Raw genomic sequence first — 22,014 nt, 5'->3', positions numbered from 1 at the left:
TCACCCCAACAGGTATAATTACTGCCTAGTGGATGGATCTGACAAGTTGAAGTTTACCTGCGAGTTTGTCATGACTCATAATTATTAGGGATGTAAAGAGGCAATCTGCAACACCAATGTTCCATTTTTGTGTCACCGTACATTTGGGCTGTAATCTCGAGGCTGACTCGTCCATTGTTCAGTTGATGTGCTCTCAACCAACCTGCTTCTTATGGACTTCACAACCATAGACTCACCTAAACCTTTTTTTGACAGCTGGCTACACTTTACTGAACTTCTGCTGAAAGCTGGCTCCAATATGGCACCATGTCAAAGAAATCAAAGTGTGGCTGCAGTTTTTAAAAAGAAGGTGGTAAAAAGTTGAGTTTTTGCATAACAATCCTATAACATATCAGCAGAAAACTGCAGGGTAGCTTGTCTGTGTTTATTGCTTTTGGCTTTGAACGTACCAGAACTGGTACGTTTTCATACATTTGGCACAAACGTCCAACCGCACCTCCGATCCTGACCAATCAACTTATGGAAGAGCAGGCCAACTCAAATTTCTTTGGTTAGCTGTACAGCCACAGTATTTATCCCCCTCTGAGTGAGACTCATTTAAAAGACACTGTTTCAGTGGTGATTTTATTTTTAGAAATTTGCCTTCGCCAGTTTTGAATCAGCAAGTTGAGGGTGTAGATTTGCAACGCATAAGAGCCTAACCGTGTAGATGAGTGACTTCTCGCGCTTTGTCACCTTCTTTCACACTCGCACACATTTCATATACTAAAGGTAAATATCTTCCTTCCCAGGCCAGTGTGGCGTTGACTGGGATTACTGTGAATAATGTGATGATTGTCAGAGCTTTGGGAAAATAATGAAAGGTTGTTTACTGCCACACCAACAGTTTTTACAGTTGATTGCTGAACGTTGTTTGATGTTACTCCACTTGGAATTCTCTTTCACACTCGAGTTGTCTGTCTGTGAGCTCTGTTACATTCCCTTTGGCATTTGAGGTCCAAAATGATTTGGAGGTTGTTACTTTAAGAAAAGAAAGCACCAAAGTTTGTCTTTTTGCTTCTGTTACACTTTGTGTTGAAAAATGGACAATATAATGTTCTTGGAGTGAATCATGTAGATTATTGACCGTTTGGGTATAAAATGGCGTGCGTGTGTGTGCGTGTGTGTGTGTGTGTGTGTGTGTGTGTGTGTGTGTATATTAGGGGTGCAAGGATACACAAAATTCACGGTTCGGTTCGATACTTTGGTGTCACGGTTCGATATTTTTTCGATACAAAAAAATGTTCATGCTTTTTTAATTTGTCATTTATTAAAATTATAAATATATATTTTAACTCAAAAGTAGTTTTTAAATTTTATGTTGCTGAAACAAAAAAGTAATAAAAAAATAAATCTATCTGATCGAGAAATCACTCATTTGGAAAACAGAGTTTATTACAGAGAAATGTCTCTTTCCAAAATAAAAGCTATACTATACGCTTCTTCTGGGCTATATTCTCAGCAGCATATTAAACATATCAGGTCCCCATAAGGAGAATCATGTAAAGTTTGTAGCATGTGTGCTTGTTGTTTTTGTCTGCTTCCACTTGTCTTTGCACTAGGATGGTGTCGGAGTAAATGTGCAGTCATATTCATTTTGTTCCCACTAGTGCTGTCAGCGTTAATCTGAAATGACGTTAACGCCACAACACGGCAAATCTCCGTTAACGAGCTACCGCGGATCGCCCCGTGCGTGGGGCTGGACAGCGTCAACACGTTAACGAGCAAACTGCGCTAACGCACTAGTTCCCACCAATATAATTGAGCATTGCGTGGCACATCCAACATACTGTTTTACTTTTGTCCATGACGCTCTTACCTTCAGGGTCATACTTCACATGAAGACCAAAATAGTTCCAAAGGCCAGATCTGAATGAGGGTGGGGGAGGTTCAATTTGCCATGTTGCAACGAGCTTAGCTTCTGTCTTGCTAGCTTGTGCTGCGCTCAGTGGATCTGCGCTTGACAGTGCAGCCTAGGCGGAGTAGTCGAACACAGATCCACTAAGTTCTCAACACAGACAGCATCGTCAGAAGAAAAGTTAACAAAATAAATTAAAAATTTTGTATTGTTCGATACATATATGTACCGAACCGAAAGCACTGTATCGAACAGTTCAATATCGATACGAGTATCGTTGCACCCCTAAAAAAAAATATATATATATTAAATTTATTTATTTATTTTTTGTAGGGGTGTTCCCACTAGTGCCCCACGCACGGGGCGATCCGCGGTAGCTCGTTAACGGAGATTTGCCGTGTTGTGGCTTTAACGTCATTTCAGATTAACGCTGACAGCACTAGTGGGAACACAATGAATATGTGTGTGTGTGTGTGTGTGTGTGTGTGTGTGTGTGTGTGTGTATATATATATATAATATTCAGCACAAATAACTTACCTATCACGGCATCAAGAAGTCATACTTAATGAAGACAAATAAGGAGGAAAGGCCAAATTACATAAGCACTGGAGTGTAAACTGGAGTGTAAGCAGTTCATATGGAATGATGAATCCAAATGTGACGTTTTTGGTTTAAATTATCCTCATTTAGTCTGTAAAAGTATCAGGAGAGAGTGTCTATAGCCACCTGTAAAACATGGTGGAGACTGTCGTGCTTCTGAGCTGCATTTCAATAAGTGGTGTTGGGATCCTGTCAAAATGAATGCAGTAATGAACACGGAAAAGTGCAGCCAGATATTGATTTGCCGTGCGATACCATCTGGAAGGTGTCTGATGAGCAACAGCTTCATTTTCCAGCATGACAATGATCCCAGACATGCTGCCAATGCTTACCTGGATAGAAAAAAGCACACAGTGGAACAGTATCAGTCATGGATCGGCCTCCCCAGAGTCCTGACCTCATCATTGCTGAAGCAGCGTGGGATCATTTTGACAGAGAACAAAACAAAAGGCAGCAAACATCCAAAGAAGAACTTTTTAAATGTTCTTCAAGAAGCCTGGAGAACTGTTCCTGAAAGAAAGAACAAGAAAGCTGCATGCACATATTGGTCCTTAACAAAATGTTTTAGAGCTCCCAGATGGAATAACGTGAACCTGGGGCCAGTGTCTGCAGTTTCCAGACAATGCCGGTTCCACCAGCAGGTCAACATATTCAGCAAGTGAGTCATCATCTCCACTTCGAGCATCCGCATTCAGAAATTTCACATCTTTAAATTATGCTTGACACTTAAATAATTAATTGAATTAATAACATTTTAATAAATCTCTTCATCCTCACCTTGAATCCCTCAGATCTGATTCACTGTGCCTGTTAAATAATAGAGCAAGTGAAATCTATGCAATGACCCCCCAATTTTAAAATTTCAGTGTTACTTATGACACAGACAGAGAACTTGAGCGAATGTGATATTTAATAAATGAACAACAGAGTAGTTCTTTTTTCCCAAAGTCTGCAGGTCATGTTAGATAGATGTGGCTGAAATCATATTTTATGATTGGGCTAATTAAAGTGGCCAGTCATTTTTTATGTCTGTGGCAGGAAGCTTTACTACCTCGTTTGGGGCGGACGGGGAGTGAGACACTGTGGAAGGACAATGAGCTTCCTCCATTACTCAAGTCGTCCTAGTATTTTTTCTACCAGCGACCAGTCAAACAACCTTTACATATAGTTAAGTTTAAGATCTCCATGGCAGCCCTCTGCTTGAAGGATACTCTATTTCTGTCTTATTAACCTGACGCATGAATCAAAAACCGCAGCAGCTATTACTCTTCAAGAGCTTAGCATATATATCATTCTTATAATCTTGATGGATTTGTCGTAAATGTTCTTATAATACATATTATGAGGAAAACGGTGAGTCAGGAACTCTTGCCATTTATTAATAACTAATTAGTGATTCCACTAAAATGTGTTTATTGCGTAATTAATTACCACCATCACATTATAGCTTGTTCTGACGAGTCCATAGACTTTCCCGCTCAGGTCTGTGCAGCTGCGTTGCTTTATTTTCCCCATGGTTGTGATTTGATATGAGATTCACTAGACAATTTCCAGTTTATTACTGCTGTGTCCAGGTAGTCCCTGATAAGATTACCCAATGTCTATGAATCATTGCTGTAGTGTGTTTGAGGCGCCGGTCAGCGGCTGAACTCGTATATCCCGGATTGTTCACCAGAGCGAGCACCTTGCCCTTGCGACACGAGCAACGCTTTGCAGAAACTGCCCCCCTGACTGCCGATCCGGGGCCTCTGTGATAACGTTGTGCTTCTGTTTCGGGTTTGGGTCGAGCACACGGGTGTGCGATGATCCCTGATCTGTGGAGGAGGCAGTGATATGCCTGTGGGGGAAACACTCCAGAGCCCCAAACCCAATTTCCACTGAAAGATTGAGGAGGCTACCGTGCTCTGGGCAAGGCGCTGGACTCCCTTTTTTTTGCCCCTCTTCTTGTCTTTTAATCACATCAGGCTTTTAATTCTTTCATGAACTAGTCTCAGACCTTTTTTAACCTTTTATGAAGAGCAGGCTGATGTGAGAGCTGAGCAGAACTTGGCAAATTGCTGCACTTTTAAAGGAGAGTTTTTGTCTTACTTTTAGTTCACCACTCAAAAAAATAAAGCATCCCTATTTAATCAGAGTATAGCAGTGAAACTTCTGGGATATTGATCTGGTCAGTTAAGTATCTGAGGGGGTTGTTAATCAGTTTCAGCTGCTTTATATCGTTGTCAGGACGATAAATGTCTTATATCGGGATATGAGATTTTGGTCATATCGCACAGACCTAACGTAGGATTGCATCCCAGTGATCTTGAGCTCAAGAGCTCAACGTCAGAGGTCAACTGGTGTGAAAATGACCTAGGGTCATCCCATAAATGAATCCTTTCGCTTTGATTTTCGAGGTGTCTTTGAATTCAGCTCTCTGTAGGCTGATAATCTTAATTTCCCTCAAATGATGCGGCATCCTTTAATTCCTAACACATTACCCAGTCAATATAAATGTAGATATCCAGCGATTCCCATTGAGATCCGATGTGTTTTCAAAATGTTAATTGCATGTTGTCGAATTGTCTGATGCTTTAACCCTCACACATGTACATCCACACATACACAAGAAACTAATGGAATATATATTTTGCACTGGAGACAAACTAATCAATAGAAAGCGTCTAGTCTTCTTATTGATCATAAATGTGTTAATGTGTTTTTCACACTGCTCTGCATGTGCTGCTTTAGGCTACACGTGATGCATGTCAGCAGACAGGGACCATTTTTTTACATCTTTCAGTGTCTCACATTGAGCTGCAAGGAGAGCTATTTGTCCAGTGTAAATAGATGGATCCGATTTTGGCTTCCATGTTTACATCATGCTCCGCTTGTCTTTGCCGGGCTCTGTGCACCTAATCCTGACAGGTGAAAATGTTGCCCGTGTCGTCCGTTGGGGCTGTTGCGTGCAATGGCGATAAACTGTGTGAAATCAATAAGCTTCCATTCTCGCCTATGCACGCTTTCCTACCTTTTAACTTCTAAAGGTCACGGGCCGACTACCCTTTACCCCGTCAGCGTTCGGTCTTTGTGTAACGCCTGGGTCCGCAGAGCGCAGTCTGCCTGCAAACGCTGCACAATCACCGTCGCCACCGGCCCCTCTTCCTCCTATTTTGACTAGCTCCGAGATGTCTCGGAAGATGGATGGTTCTTACGTCCTTCACTGGTTTGCAATAAGTGCTGCCAAACCCTCCCTCCTATCCTCCACGTCGAATCACTATTCTCTGTTTGATGGCAGGCAATTACTGGAGATTGTTTCTTCTTTGTTGTACATGCCAGTTGGCACCGTGCCCCTTCTTTTCTTCTTGAAAGCTAGTGTCCTGTTTTTCTAAGTGACAGACGCACAAAGCATGAAGATGAGCATGATTTGACTTATCAAGCACGGAGATTGATAGGTGGTTTATGAGTAAATACAGTCAAAATTGCTGCATGAAATTAGTTGCCTTTCCTCGTGTATAATCTGCAGACATTCTGAAAGAATAATTATTGTTTATATTGATGGTTGGGTGTCTTGTGTTGAACACAACTGGCCGTCAGTGTCTGGTGTTTTTTTTTGTAGTTGTTTTTTTAATTTATTTACCGCTTCGTGTTTTGCGACTCGCGTTCTCGGTGTTTGAAGAAACTATTTGCTACGCTGCTCTTTGGTTTTTTGGGGATGTGTTTTGTTTAAGAAGGTATTAATAGTGCAACTTACTCGCAATAGTTCAGCCAATTATGCAGGTTTATTCAGATTTGATAAGAGCCTTTAATTAAAAGGGAAAAAAAAACTTTAATCTTCATGGAAAAATAATTAGATCAGTCTCAAATCCAAACAAACAATGATGAGCTTAACCGGGAGCATGCTCTCTCTGACAGATTTAAGGTGTTTCCTAATCAAACATATCATTTTCAGACAAAAAAATACATGCAGTATTATTTGGCACCTGTAAATGAGGGATATATATATTTATATATGACCTGTGGGGAATGTGAGAGAGATGATGCAAAGCGATAAAGAGTTGCGGCTAAATCTGATGCATGGAACGACCTTGGCATTCGTATCAAAAGATGTGGGGGAAAATAATCAGAGGCAACATGCCCCTGATGGCAGCACTGCAAACAATGAGCATCACTGATGCTGGGAGTGTGTTAGAGAGATGTGCTTCAGTTGCTCTCTTGTTTGTTTCCCCGAGTCCATTTTGGCTCCGCCTATAGCCGACAGGGGTCGCTCATTAAAAACGTCTCCGCGCCCGCCGAACTTCAGAGACAAAAGCTTCTCCTGTATCATTTGTTTGTTTGCACCTATGAAATAGTAGATTTCTGCACTAATATTGTTTGTGTTCAGTTTGGGAAGGAAGAAAGAGGAAAAAAAAAATCAATATCAAAGCCTCTCATTCAGTTAGGGGGAAAAATAAGCAGCATATGTAGCCTAGAGAAATGACAAAAAAAAAAAGTTTAAGCAATATTCAGCAGCAACGCGCCGGCCAATCGCCTTCAGTCTCTCTCACTTATTGATATTTGCTTGGCTCAAAGCAGCTGTGGTTTTGTTTGTTATTTAAAAAGCGGGGATGCAGGATGTTAACAGCGGGGATATAGACGTCACAGAGCTCTGCGGTGTTAGCAGTCACCCCAACAGTCTCGCTGACATTCAGCAGTTGGAAATGGCATTTGTGACATTCACTGAGTAAGAGTAATATATTCACCTCGGTTGGCTCATCTAGCCCTCACCAGAGCAGACAGCTGCTTTAAAGGCTATGTGCACCAAGTATTCTCACTCTGTCAATAGCTTTCTGTAGCCGGGCTGCATGACTTTATCACCCACAATGGAAGGAAAAGCTAGCAACACACGACACATGCCTTATTTAGCTTTATGGGATGTTTTTGTTTTTGGAATATTATATATAGATATACATGTATAATGCACACAGTGGATTTTCACACAGCAGCATTTACAGGTTGTCTGTTCCTTTCTTCCCCCCGTTCTTTCTTTTATCACTTGGCTCCGTGGTAGACCTGCTTTAACCTGCAGCTAAATGTGAGAAGATGTGACAGTAGGCTATTACTTTCTGACATATTGCAATGCATATGCCGTTTAACATTTCACCGAAATGATGGACAGGGACGTGGCGCCGCATTCGGCTTGTCACAAAAAGCATTCCTTTAAAATTTTGTGTTCCTCACGCCGTGTTAGATGACAAAATGGCAACTGCTGCCATTCTCGCAGTGCAGATGTGGAAGCCTGATGCCAGCTTTTTTGAAATACTTTTTATTTACTGTCACCGTGGAGTGTCAAGCTTGCCTTCTCTGACTGTGGGAGAGGAAAACAGCCACTCACCTTCGGCCCCCAGAGGAGCACCCGATTCCCACTGCACCTGCACAGCTTTCAGGCTCGGTGATCCTACCAGTGCTTTACATGTTTAAATCTGCTGTGCTGACTTCAAGCTCTTAGGTTGTGCTTTATGAATAAACCTCATTTGCTCACATCTTTGCACATGGATGCCTGGGATGACCAATTTTGCACAATCATCAAATGTGTTTTAGTTTTAGACAATAACGCGAATAAATACAAAATACAGTTTTTCAAATAATGATCACATTTTTTAAGGGAAAAGCTATTTAAACCTACCTGGCTCCATCTGGAAAAAGTCATTGCTCTTCTTGTTAAGTCATAAGAACCTGTCTGTCAACGTTTAATAGGCTAAAAGATTTCAAAGATCAACACATCATGGCACGATCTAAAGAAACAGCTGAGGAACAAAGACACTGACGTCTGGCTCCGTCGCCACAGTGAGAGCCATTATCCACAAATGCAGGAAAGCTGGAGCAGTAGGGAACTTTCCCACGAGTGTCTGACCAACCAAAATATCAGAGTGCATCATAAACTCATGCAGGAGTTTCACAAAACAAGATCTAAAGATCTGCAGGCCTCAGTCAGTGCTCACGAGTCAACAATAAGAGAGACACTGTGGAAAAATGGAGAAAATATTCTGAAGGCTGATGAGACGAAAACTGAACTTGTTGGAAAGTTTAAGTCCCGTTACATCAGGCATAAAACTAACTCAGCATTTCATCGAACATGTCAAACAAGGTGGTGGTAATGTGATGGTCCGGGGCTACTTTGCTGCTTCAGGACCTGGATGACCTGCCGTAAATGATGGAAACAAGAATTCTCCCGTCTATGAGGAAACCTCATCTGACCAAATGATCCACGGTCTTGTGACACAGTGAGGCATCTGTCTGTCTTTCCACAAGTCATGAGAATCTCTACTATCCTGCTACTGTGTTGGTCAGATTTCAGTGACCTGATCTTGGATCTTGTCCTGAACATGAAATAAAATCTCTCAGCTGTCATTAGTTTATCCATTACAACCAGCTTATGTCAGGAAAACTTCCAAGTGTCTTGCAGGACATCCCACATGTGAAATGTGAAGCACCCAGAGCTACTGCGTCATTGACATTCTGGTTTCACATCAACGTCCAACACGGCAACATTATTTTGAAAAAGCACTCACTGCAGGTTTTGGATTGATTTCCCTCCCGTGGAGCCGTTGGTTTCTATTTGATTTACATTTGAAAACCTACTGGCAGAAACTTAAACTTTGCTGGAAATGGGTAATCCATCACGCTGAACATTTCATTACCTTTCATTTTTGTCAAAGTTAAAACTTCGCTCAGCCTGCTCCTCTGCTCCGCTCGCTCATTCATTGCTCCCTCTCAGCTGGGCCTCGGGACACTTACCAGTTCATGGATTGCTTTGCTCTTTTATCCTATTAGTTTAAAATCTGAGAGAAAAAACTCTTTTCGGTCTTGCTTATAAGCCTTAAGCTGCCACTCCTCTCAATTATCTGCACGGGAGCCAATTATGCTATAAACTATTCTTTTTATAAACCCAATTATCTGCATGTTTTGACAACTGCTTCCTGCTGCTGACACTAACAACTCCCTGACACCACCTCCTCTGTCACCATCCGGAGGGACGGTAATGGTCAAGAGTGCCACCTTAGGACACCTGTCTTTTCTTAACGCAACAAACCACCGTTCACATAATACTTTCCACAGCTTCCCAACTTTTTTTAAGCATTCAGATGTTAAACACACACACCAAAAAAGAGAGCTCTCCTCGTATCACACAACACTAACGTAGCCATAATCAAAAGAGGAGAAATACTGGTCACTGCCCTGCAAAAAGGTGAAACTGTAACTACCAAATACCAAACAAGTAAGGGAACAGACTTCTTCCGTGCAAATGGAAGTGGATATTTTAGGAAAGAAGGCATCCTCGCACCTACACCCATTCTTGTGTAACGTTTACGAACTAAAAAAAGAAATGTGCGGATTGATGCTCGTTTCTAAGTGCAAGAACTGATGACAGGAAGAAAATAGATCTGTGGGGTCTGTAGGTGATGTTCACAGATGATTCAGCCTTTCGGGATTTTTAATGAGAATTGATAACAGCCGTCTTCGCTGCCAAACCCGCCGCTGCCGATTCCCCGCTGCGCTTGAAGGACGTCAGTGCTCCCTGCAACGTCCGCCCTCCCCTCGCTCTCCACTCTCCTGCCTGAACACCCCGTAATTAGCCGACTCCCACATTTAATCAACACACTCATAGCTGCTGAGACCCTGCAAGAATAAATAGACTCGAAGGGATGCTATAAAGACATGGATTTTCCTGTGGTCTCTGGCTCCATCGTGCTACTGCGGAGCTGTGATTGACTTGGCACGTTCAAAAATCAGGGCTCGTCTGGCTACTGTAACGGAGGAGATTGACAGGGAGCACTATGAAAGCGAAAAAACTGAGCCCGGGATTACGCTCGCGGCACGGGAAAGCGGGGTTATTGTATTTACAAGCCGAGCATGCAGCCTGCGCTCTCCTCGCCCTCTCCCCATCCGGCTTCTCCACCGGAGGGATTGAGAAGGCGTGTAGAGCGGTGTCCGCAGAGGGTTCTCAACACCGCCGTGCATTTTACCGCTTGTAAAGCAATCATTTCCATCCCCACTTCCCTTGCTTACCCCCCCCTCACCCCTTCCTTCTGCTCCCGAGACTGCTGAGTCAGCTCACCTTCATATGGAGAGTGGCTCCCTCAACCGAGACGTTATTGATTTGCCCCTGTTTGTAAGGGGGAAGTGTTCCCAAACCTCTCAGGCCAATTTTGCTGTGCTGCAAAGCCAGCAGGGCCTCTGGGTATTGGATTGAGAAAGGAAAATAACATCAACATCACTACCACACAGTCATGAACTCGCAGGCGGTCACATGCACGTTTAGACAAGCTGTTAAGCGTCGGACGTGTACGGAGCACGAGCGCGTAATTGCATTCACGGATGTGGATGGAGCCGCAAATGCAAAGCGGTCGTCTTTTCTGTGCGAACACAGATTTCTTGTTCTTGATTTAATAGAACGTGCTACACAGCGGCCGGCATCTGGAAGCTACACTAAGCGCAAACTGCCATTTAATCAAATTTGCAAGGTAAGCAAGGCTCAGTTAGGTGTAACTGTTTCTGCCGTGCCACAGATTTGATCTTGTGAACAAAGTTGTCTTTTTTTGTTGTTTTTTTCCCCTCCATGAGTCGTACTAGGAGGGATTTTTTTCCCCAGCTCCCCCACACACACTCTGACCCACCTCGCTCACGTTTTTTTTACTAGCACACTCTTTCACTTCAGTGTGGGCCCGGGCCAGTGAGCTACATCATTGCTTCATTTGGATCAAACTCTGGAGCTGAGGAGTCATTTATCTACATAGTGTGTGTGTCTAACCTTCATGCATCCCGCTCTTTGCCACCAGGAGAAATCAATGGCATGGTGTAGAACAAAGAAGAGGGGAGAAAATAAAAAAAACCAAGGTTGAGATTTAAATAATTTATTTTTATGTTTCTGCTACACACAGTTCGCTAGTTTGTATACACAATATGCAGGTGCTCTGTTCTTTTCTTTATGGTTTCATTGTTTCTGTATTTTTCTTGTCGGATCCTCAGATCTACAGCGTGCGTGCTGGAAAAAAACCTTAAAAATAACACTATAACATACGTTTCTTAGAGACAGCCGCGCAATGAAGCTCTCGCATTTTAAAGCGTGCATGTTTATTAACCTCCTTTCTGCCCTGACATTGGATCTGATTGTTCACACTTTGTAGCCATTACCAACTTTGTCTTAATTTGCACCGTTCTTTATTTGTCTCTAAGAGAAGCACAGTGGCGCTTTGCCAGAGGAGAATGCTTTTATAAAAATGTCAAGGAGATTTAGACAGCTGCAAAATTCATGAAGTGGCAGTTTGCTATTATCAGCATGTCTGTGTGTGTCTAAGCCGGAGTTTCGCAAAACCTTCTCCAGTATCAAGAATTTGTTTGCTGTGTGTCTTCTGTGTGTGTGTGTGTGTGTCTTTCCCAAGAGTGACTGATGATATCTCACTAGACCAACACTGTCCTTCCTTTTGTACAATCTGCAGCACACACACACATACAGAGGTATAAGAACATACACACACCCCTGGTGTCTGGCTATCCTGTTCTCACATCTCCTGTGACTCTCTCTAGCTAGTACTGCTTGAGTGACAGCTCTTGGTTTGTCTGGGTATCCGTGGTTACAGCCCAGAGGCCTGTGCCGGGGGACCCAGACCTGTCAGCACTCTCTGAATCCTGAAACCGGAGATGGATGGCCGAAAGCCACCTCTGCCCTGAGCTCTGTGCTCTGCTTGTCTCTTCTCCTCCTTCCTCTCCTTATCCCAGACCCTTCTCCTTAACACACCCGCTGCTGGCAGCTCAATATTGCCGAGCCAAACGCGTCTTGCGTTACCTGTTTATTTTCAAGATCGGAGAGGAAAACCTGATAAACAGAGGACACGGTTCAGTTGTCTTTTAATGGTTTCGGGGACACAGCTGTTTGAATTATAAGTGATAGGTGATACAGCAGAAGCCGAAGGTTGAGCAGAAGTCAAGTTGCAGCATTTTGTTAGGACAGCTGGTTCGGTTAATCTTGAAACTCCGTGCTAACAACCCGGATCATCCGTCCCACAGGGGAACAGCAGTTACAACATATCGGGTGTCTGTCCGTCTTTGATTCCCCGCTGCTTCTGCTTTGACAGAGACACGTATGGCAGCTCTGATGCCAATATTGCCTCGGAGCTGCCAATGTAAGCCCCACAACCGATGGATTGAGACGAAAAGAGAAGAAGGGCGATGCTGGTGGGAGGAGAAGAGAACACAAGTGTGCTGGTGGTGGTGTTGGGTGGGGGTTGTTTTGGACCGCCGGAGGCTCAGACCGTTAAGGGCACCAGCACTGCTGCTGGAGTGATCTTTCAGCAAGCTAATGAGAATATTTAACATTTGCTGAGTCTACAGTGTGTTGGAAGTCATTCGTCACTCCATTGATTCAGATCTTGCTGGTATATGTTGAGTGCATAAAATGCCTGCCCTCAGGCATGAGGAGGATCGTCAAGTTGTATGTTCAGTGCAGAAAAACATGCCATAATACCTCATTAATTTTTAATCAGCCAATTAGAAGCTGAAGCATTGTGTGTTTCCAGTTTTTTAATTTTTTCTCGGCTTCTCTGTTTGGTTTTGCGCTGCTACAGAAGCAAACAAGCAAAAAAGAAGAAATTAAAGATTGTCACGACTATTTTAGTGCTTTTATTTATCAATAAACAAAGATGTCAGATGGCTGCTGCTCGCTGAGCCTGGTTTTGCTGAAGGTTTCTTTCTGTTAAAAGGGAGTTTTTCCTCCCCACTGTTGCCAAAGTGCTCGTTCATCTGATTGTTTGGGGTTTTGTCTGTATTACTGTAGGGTCTTCACAATATAAAGCACCTAGAGGCAGCTGTTGTTGTGATTTAGGGCTATATCACTGGCTGGTGGGAAGGGACATTACAAGGCATGGAAAAGAAGTTGGCATGGGAATTCAGTAATGCCAAAGATGGGCAAAACCACAAACTTAAGCAAGTGATGAAGTTATCCGTCACTCCACGTCCAAGTGATGAAAGTCAGCCTGACCTCAGTGTGGCTGCCAATTAAGAATTATTAATTGATTGCATTATTATTATTATTAATCAACCAGCTACTATATAATTATTTCTAAAAACTAGAACTGCTCGGCATTTTGAAAAATCGTGTCTTAAAATAAAACCCTTTTATCTGATATTTTGACTTTTTCTAAAATGGGGTTATTTGTCTTTATAATTAATTTTCGTATGTGGGATAAAAAGAAAAAAAATCATAACTTGTACCTAGATCCACCGTGGACGTCGATAAGGCTTCAAAGAAATGAATGCAAAACAACAATTGTGCATGCCAGGTTGCTTAGCAACACGTTTTGATATGAACGCTGCTATAAAAGGAGCCTGAGCTAGCTAGATGTGACGGGTCGATGAATATATAGGCGGCTGTCGTTAGATAAAAGATGATTAATTACTGCAGGGCTGAACGGGCCACGGATGGGATGTCGAGTCAGGGCAGAGCGGGGGAGTGTGTGAACCCAGCAAACATGGTTGAACTCCGGCGTCATCTCCCTGGTCAAAACTGAGCACAGTACACTCGCAGAACTGAACCGTGGGTGGACAGATTTTTATTGTTGTTCATTTTGTTTCATTATAATCATTATGGAGGAAGTAGAGAGTAATTCTTGATCACAAGCTTTTGCTTGCTAGAAGGTTTAATAATGGCATCTAGGCGGTGTTGAAATCCAAGCCAATGTTGTAGTAACATCCACAACGTCAGTCCAGCTGAGAGAGACCAGGGCAGTTTGCAGGATGTGTGAAGCTCTGTGGGAATTGGACTCTCAGCCGAGTTAAGCTACAGAGTGTGGAGAACTAATGAGAGCAAAAAAGAGAGAAATCCAGAGCAGAAAGCCGAACTGGGCCGGCTTCAGACCTGGCGAGCAGAGCTGTCTGTGCCAAATTGAGAGGCTAACAAGTTGAGTATGGAAGAGAGCAAATTAAAATTAGATTTTTAGGAAACATCATTTTTGCTTTTATCTAGGACACGTTAAAACATTGACCAACCAAAGGTAATCAAAAGTTCATGCAAAAAGTAATAATGTGCCAACCTGGCTGATATTAGTTACATTGTGGCTAGCTGTATTTTACACTCCTCTGTGACAGAACTGAACACACACACACACACACACACACCATGGATTTTTTTAAACTGAGATGAGTGCCTTCCTTTGTGAGCTGTTACAGGAGGAAAAAAAAAAGTGTGACAGAAAACCAAACATCAAGAACACATCGCTGAAGCCTTTCCAGTCTACAGTCGGGTCTCATTTGGCTTCCACAGTGGAGCACTGCAAAGGGTAGCTCTCTCTCTCACACTCACACACACACACACACACACACACACACACACACACACACACACACACACACACACACACACACACACACACACACACACACACACACACACACACACACACTCTTATCACCCGATAAAACCTCAAAGGGTTCTTCCACTTTCATATGCTTTGCTTGGTGACCTTCACAGCTTACATACACCCACTCAGAGAAGAATATGTAGCAACACGCGTGCTCACAAAAAAGACAAGATACATAGCCTTTCCAAAAAACACATAAGAAGAGCCCATCTCCCATCTGCGTGACGTGTCAAACCGCTCAGTGACCGTGATGCGACCTTACTCAAAGCAGACAAACCAGCCGGCTCGAAGCGAGGTAAACGCGCGCGTGCGTTCCCGTGTAAGCCTCCGTCGGTGTGGCGTGCGCAGAGACTCTCATGTAAGCGCAGACAAACCGGTCCCGTAACCGGGTAGCAGCCTTGCACTCTGCCTGACCCCTGCAGCGATGAGCATTACATGACCAGTGATGCTGAAGCAGCCCAGCTCAGTCTAGCATGGCACGGCATAGCTCAGCACAGGGACCCATGACTATTTAATGACTGTTTCCAGGGCACAGGCCTGGAAACATGCTTCCTCCTACTTCACTGTGTGCTTTTCTTCAGCCACAGAGAATCAAACCGTACCCCAGAGTATTAACATGGATGGAGGCTGACAGGCAGCATGGGAGACTCGGCACTTCACTGCTGGAGTATGATACAAGAAAAGAGAAAAGGGAGGCCACATGAGACTCTTATTTCTTGCATTGCCCTGCGACGATTCGGATTATTTTCAGTTTCCAGCTGAAGCTGAAACAACACCGGCTGCCGGCGACCCCACCACCGCCCCCGCCTCATCCATTTTTAATGGGATGTAACAGCAAAAGATCAATTTTTAAAAAGGAATTGTTCATTGCTAGCAGCATTTCTATTAATGAAGGAGTCTTCAGCAGGGCACGTTGTTTGTTGTAATCACAGACATTGAACAGTAACATGAGAAATCGTGGAAATCTGCATGTTAGCATATTTATGTTTTACTTCAGATGTGCTGTAAATCGCGGGTCACTGCTTTCCTGTGAAAATCACATTGTTCTTAATATTAAGTTGCAGGACATTAACAGAAAACACAAATTGCAGTAAGCTTGCTGCGCTTCACTGTCGAGGAGCAATTTCCTGTTAGTGCAATCTGCTATTTTCAGACAACATCCTTAATAAGCTCGCTATAGCCTGTAAAAAGCCGTGACCTGCTATTGACGGCGCGGCGTAGAAAGTAAACGGCACTCACAGCTGATCCGGCGGCGGTTCAGGGGTTTCATAATTCAGACCGTCTCGACCGACTCAGGAAAAGTTGGCTCGCAGTGTTTTCCCGTGGCCCTTTCTGTTTCTGTCTTCAAGTGGCCTCCTGTGTGGGCGACTGCACAATTATCTTCCTCTGCCGCAACCTTATTAAAGGTGACTAAGGAAGCTGGGATGACGGAGGACGAGTGAAAAGGTTAATAACGACGGGTGAAAGAATGACGGGTATTCTTGTTTTTCTTGTATAGAAAATATGCTGCCGGTGACTTTGTGCGTTTGATGTTTTTTTTTTTTTTTGATTGGCTGGGACTTGTGTTTTAGTTTGACTTTAAAATGACTTCGAGCCCGATCCTTTCAGCACTGTGATCGTATCCCTTTATTTGCAATCAACTTCTTACACGAGCACGCCTGAAGTAAAATGATTTTTATGATCACTCGAGCCGTTTCCTCAAGCAAATTAGCTCCTATTCAATGCAGCGGCGAAGGGTGAAAGCTGAGTTTGAAAAGTAACGCTCACCGTGGTGAAAGCACAGTTTAAAGGGAATATTGATCATCATTTCATATCATCCTGTATGAATAAATGTGCAGAAAGACTAAAAAAAACAGCATGTTGCATCAAAGCAACAGACGGTTTATGCAGAACTTCTAAACAAACATTCTGATATCACCTCAGCGTATGTAATGCTTATTTTTCTTCCTGTAATAGACCCTGTGCACGAGAAAATGCTAACTTCCTGGTTTGAGACCGGATGTAGGGTTGTACATTTCCGGTAGCTTTACTTTGCGGTCAATCGCTACTGCGAAGATATCCTCCAAAATCATGTCCAAAACTCTAAAACGGAAAGATCGCGTTAAGTTACAAAGAGCAGAAGGTGGGAACACTCACCGCTGTTGTTTCATAAAAAATCTAATGATCAATTTTGACGTTTAAAGAGTTTAGATCGATCAGTTGTTTACATCACTCAACACAAGCAGAACTGCAGAACTGCAGCAGAAGACACATCGTCCACATTCAGAAGCACATCTCTGTATAGTGACTGGTCTCATGATTTAAACAGGCAAATGTTCAGCATTCAAACTACAGGTGAAGAATAGTCAAACCAGATGTTTCCCCGTTATGTCGATATCAGCTAGTCAAGTACAAAAAATGAATGATTGCTGGTAAGGGTTTCTATACATTAGTATTTACGAAGGGTATGTTGTGACTTACCTTCAAAATTACAGCGGTCCCTCGCTAATAACGAGGTTCACCTTTCACCTCGCTGTTTCGCAGATTTTTTTAGTGCAAGTTTGCACGTTTTTTTTTTACGTCACATTGTGTCCTGCGTCCTGATCGCTGCATCGATCGCTAGCAGTGTGACTCTGAAGTGCAGTGCTGTATGTCCACGATGTCCACGAAACGTTTTGCACCGTCAAAAAATAAAATTGGCTACTTGATTTCACCTATCGCTGGTTGTTTTTAGAACATAACACCCGCGATAAACGAGGGACAGCTGAGAAATATAACATTTGAATCCCTATTTTCTCTTTTGCTCTGAGGCGCGGGGAAAAAATATCGACAAGTCGATGAACATCATTTACAGATATATTGAGTAAATGCCCAAGACATCTATAGAAATGTAAATCGCCGCTTGATTAATTCATTTGCTTAACTTGTTTTGGACCGTAAACAAGGCGCGACTAGGACACCGGAAACAAATCTCCCCACAGGAGTTTCCGCACCGGAAGTAGCATATGCTAACGTGCACATAGTCTATCTGTGCTGTTTGTCTGTCTGTTTGTTAGCAGACTAGCATCCACTTTTTTCAAGTTATCATTTTCAAATTTTGTGGTTGTAGATACCAAAGAGCTCAAGCTGATTTAAATTTGGTGAAACTTGGGTTGAGGTCACAAGAACTTTATTTATTTAATCGATCGTCTTCAAACTTCACAACGGTACACTGGGCCTTGGGGGAAACGAAGACCTGGGTTGGCTAAGCAATTAACCCTGACCTTCATTGTTCGCATGCATAATCAAAATCACACACTGCATGAATGTATTTTAAAATCTGAAGTTTTCACAGTTTATAGAAGTTTATAGAATTAACTTTAAATCAATATGTTAGTGATTGGGAGAGATAAGCACTTTATTTGTTTGAGATCTTTAAAAAATATATATTTATTTGACTTTGACAATGACACAAAAAGATTAATACGTACTACACTAGATTCAATGTATCAACAATTCTGATATCAGCGTAAGACATGGGGTCTTTTGAGGGGGGGGACATGAGAGAAGAACAGGAAAAATTATGCAGTTTGCGACAGGAAGGAAATAAAGGACGCAAGTTTCACATAATGTTTATAATAATGTTTTAGATGAAATCGGAACAACATAAGAGTACTGCTGTCGGTTTCTATGGAGGCTGGATGTTTCCGGATTCAAAATGCAGAAGTATTCAGTACGTACACGGACAGATCTGGAGTTAAAGATTCAAGAATGCCGATCTGTCACGATTTTCGGGTCGCGGGCTCGCACTGTGACTTTTTCCCTTTTGTGCGTGTCTCTCATCGTAGCCAATCGGCACAAAAACTGACAAGTCATTGTCTTCTCCTAAGCCACGGTAATTCATCAGCACTTGAGGCGGCTTTGGCTGATTGCATTTTCGACAGAGTAATCTCCACTATGTCATAGAGAATTTGGCTTTTATGGCGGAGCGGAACTTTGATGCCAAATACAGGAGGACAGCGAAGGCGAATGTTGAGAGTTCGCCACGCTGGGTCTGATTACAAATTGAAAATCCCCGTGTGCATCTCCACCTATGCATGACTTGTGTACTTCACTGTGTGTGTGTGTGTGTGTGTGTGTGTGTGTGTGTGTGTGTGTGTGAGAGAGAGAGAGAAAGAGAGTCGGTGTTTGTACCTCTCGAGATGTGATGGAGCTTTTCCATCTGCTGCTCCCTCAGGCCTTATTTCTTTCATCTCCTGAGATATTCATAAACTGTAACAAAAATAATGGACGCTGAAAACCACCTTTCATCAGACTTTTTTTTTTTTCTTTTCCCTTCTCTCTCTCTCGCTCTCTCTCTCTCTCTGTTCTGTGTGCTACACAAAAATGCACTTTCTTTTTTTTTTTTTTCATTTTTCCATCTCTGCGGCCACAGAGCAGCAACAATAGTCGCCGTCCAGCTTCAGAGCCGCCACCATAACGGCTCTAATTAACACAGAAATCCCTTTGCGGCTCAACAAGAAAAATGGAAGCATTTCCCACTATTTTAGGGCTTTTTTTTTTTTTTTTGCTTATGCGTGTAAACTGTGGAGGAAACTAATGAGCAGGCAAAGCAATGCTAAGATGTGCAGCTTTTAAATGTCAGTATGTTGCACGAGTTCAACTTCAGCCTGGGAAAACGAGCGTTTCCTAGGAATGCACTCAAGAACCGGGCTATATAACTGGAAAAGGCTGATAGGGCTCGGTATCTAGAAGTAATGTCAATCCCTGGGTCCATGATAATACTTCACTGTCATTTAGAGAAATGACCATAAGAAGCTATTTAGAAGAAGGAAAAAAAGGAAACAGCGAAATAGCCTGAGGATATCCAACCTGCGAGTGTAGCCTAACGGCCCCTGTGCGTTTTTCCAATCAGGGCCGGCCTGCCAAAGAATTATGCTCTTTGATTTCAGGCGTGGGGGCTTCAGATCTGAGGGGGGGGATATCATTAAATCACAACTAACTAACAGGATGCAAGAGTTTAAACTTGTACATCTCTCTCGCTTGTTAGTGTTTCATCCAGACTTGTGCTCCATGGTTGATTAAATCCAATATTGTCCATTAACTGCTCATACTGCAGTCATTTGGAAATGTAGAGACTCTTCATAAGAAGATTTCCAAACTAAAGGCCCGGTGGAACGCGAATATATTAGCACGTATTATTCTGCCTATTGTAAATCTCTCCTACTTATTGCTTCCTTGTGACAAGTAATAACGTGGAACAGTGTGTGTACTTTCATTTGGCTTCGGCGGTTCTGTGGATTTTTTAAAAGGAAACCCTTCTAATTTCCACTCGGCGAGCTTTAGCTTTCAGCGGCAGGCAGCCCCTGAGTTTTCGCTCAATGCCCGACACCCCGAACAATAAGAGACACTAAAGTGGCCTCCGCAGAGCTGTGTGTTGTGGGCTGCGTTAATCGATACTTTTAAATTTATATTTACTTCACTCCTGAGCTCAGTTTTGATTTCTTTCGCGGGCTGTAGTAAAAGCTTAACATTTACGGTAATAAATGGGGAAAGCGTGTCGCCGCAGTGCTCCCGCGCACCTCTCAGATGAATTCAGCAGTCATGTAGTCAAGACACTGCCTGCACTGCTGATTGAATTTCCTCATTATTGCATTATTGCCCTGAATGTGGCTCTTGGCTATGCAATGTGCTGTGTGAAATGTGCACTTTATTATACCAGCTAACCCCACTAACACCTCCGCTTCGTTCCAGTGGCTCCACCCCTCAGCCTGTTTAGACCTGTCTCAGGAGTTTGGGCGTAATTGGTTGAATAAATAATTGCGGCTTTAGTAGCTGATGTTTGCAACAATCGCAGTGAGAAACACGGCTCAATCACACACCTGATCTGTCTGTTGATTGGCCGTCTTCCTCGCGTCTCTTCCTTGTATTAAGCATCCTCGGGAGGGATTACCGTTGTATGTAACTCTTAGGTGACGCCGAGGTGTGCATTCTAATTAAATGACGGGTTAGCGCACTATTATGAGCATATTCACTATTTTGACTGACATCCTCAGTTCACACTGAGCTGACTAAGACAGAGTGACAACCGAGCTTACCACATGCTCTCACTACGCTTGGATGTTGAGATTCAGACTGAAAGAATCTGTGATATGAAGTCAAGTGGATAGAAATCATATATCATCTGTTAAGTGCGGTACTCTGGGGAAAAAAGCTTTCAACTCACACTAGAAATGTAGTCACTCTTTCAGTTCAGTGTGTTTTAATTGGACCCCTATTCAGTTTTCAACAACCCCAAACATAAAGCCAGAGTAATAAAGGGCCATCTTCAACAAAAAGGAGTCATGCATGTTGCTCTGCATGATGAATCAGTCTTTGATTGCATGAATTCACTGAAGAACTCCCACCAACCTACCTGCCACCTACCTTGAAACTCTGAATGCAAGTGTACATAAGAGAGCTGTCACACCGATGTGGCCAATGTTTGCCTTTTTCTATACTTTGTATCAAGTTGGAGGATAAATACTGGTTGTGACATTTTCTTATTGGGCAGATGGTTATAATCATTGATGTGTTGTTCTGTCTGTACACACGGCGGCTCTAAAAGTTTTGAACGAATATTTGATTTACATCCACCAAGTTCTTCAAGGTCGGCTTAACGATTTATTGGTCGGTAACTGACAAAGTGCAGTGTAAAGATTTCAAATATGTCAAATGTGACGTCTGAAATTTGACCCCGAAATGTGTTACATCTCTAAAGAAAAGAGAACAAGCTGCTTAGTTAGACATATGCTGCAATATAATAGATTTAATAATAATTTAATAAACTCAAGCTATTCGTGTCTGATTTTATTTGACCTGCTACATAATGTTTAATGTGCAAACTAGAATTTTATTCCCTTAAAAGTAAATACTAAAGTTAGGTTTAAAATAAATTTAAAATTGTGAGTTTTGACGCATCATGTGTCAAATCATTTTCGCAAACATTTTGGATTATTTGAACAAAAAAAATCATAAATCAGAATGCAGCACATCTGCACCGGGAGGAAGCGGCGGTTACTAATTCTCTCCTGAGCTCCACAGAGTTCCCACCGGAGCGCCGCCTGTGCATTGCCAAAAGTGATCTTTGCCCCAAACAACTTCTGAGGGAAGAATGGCAGGGCCGGATGCAAATGAAGCGGGGT

The 22,014-nt window shown here is 42.8% G+C and overlaps 1 protein-coding gene across 8 annotated transcripts in view; it reads left to right on the top strand.

Moving 5' to 3' along the window:
* Positions 1 to 22,014, top strand: part of LOC120724739 (kelch-like protein 29) — a 262,953-nt gene that overhangs the window by 49,482 nt on the left and 191,457 nt on the right. The window contains exon 1 of one of the 8 annotated variants that reach the window (XM_040017099.1): positions 2,923 to 14,791. The exons of the other annotated variants lie outside the window; for them this stretch is intronic. The gene's annotated coding sequence lies outside the window, so the exon portion shown is untranslated. Of the gene's footprint in view, positions 1 to 2,922; positions 14,792 to 22,014 lie in introns of those variants that run through there. 8 annotated transcript variants of the gene reach the window in all.

This window comes from Simochromis diagramma, unplaced genomic scaffold (assembly GCF_900408965.1).
Source record: "Simochromis diagramma unplaced genomic scaffold, fSimDia1.1 OVJJ01000802.1, whole genome shotgun sequence".
Taxonomy (NCBI): domain Eukaryota; kingdom Metazoa; phylum Chordata; class Actinopteri; order Cichliformes; family Cichlidae; genus Simochromis; species Simochromis diagramma.
The sequence above is the reverse complement of the archived record's forward strand: the minus strand, read 5'-3'. Positions and strand labels throughout refer to the sequence as shown.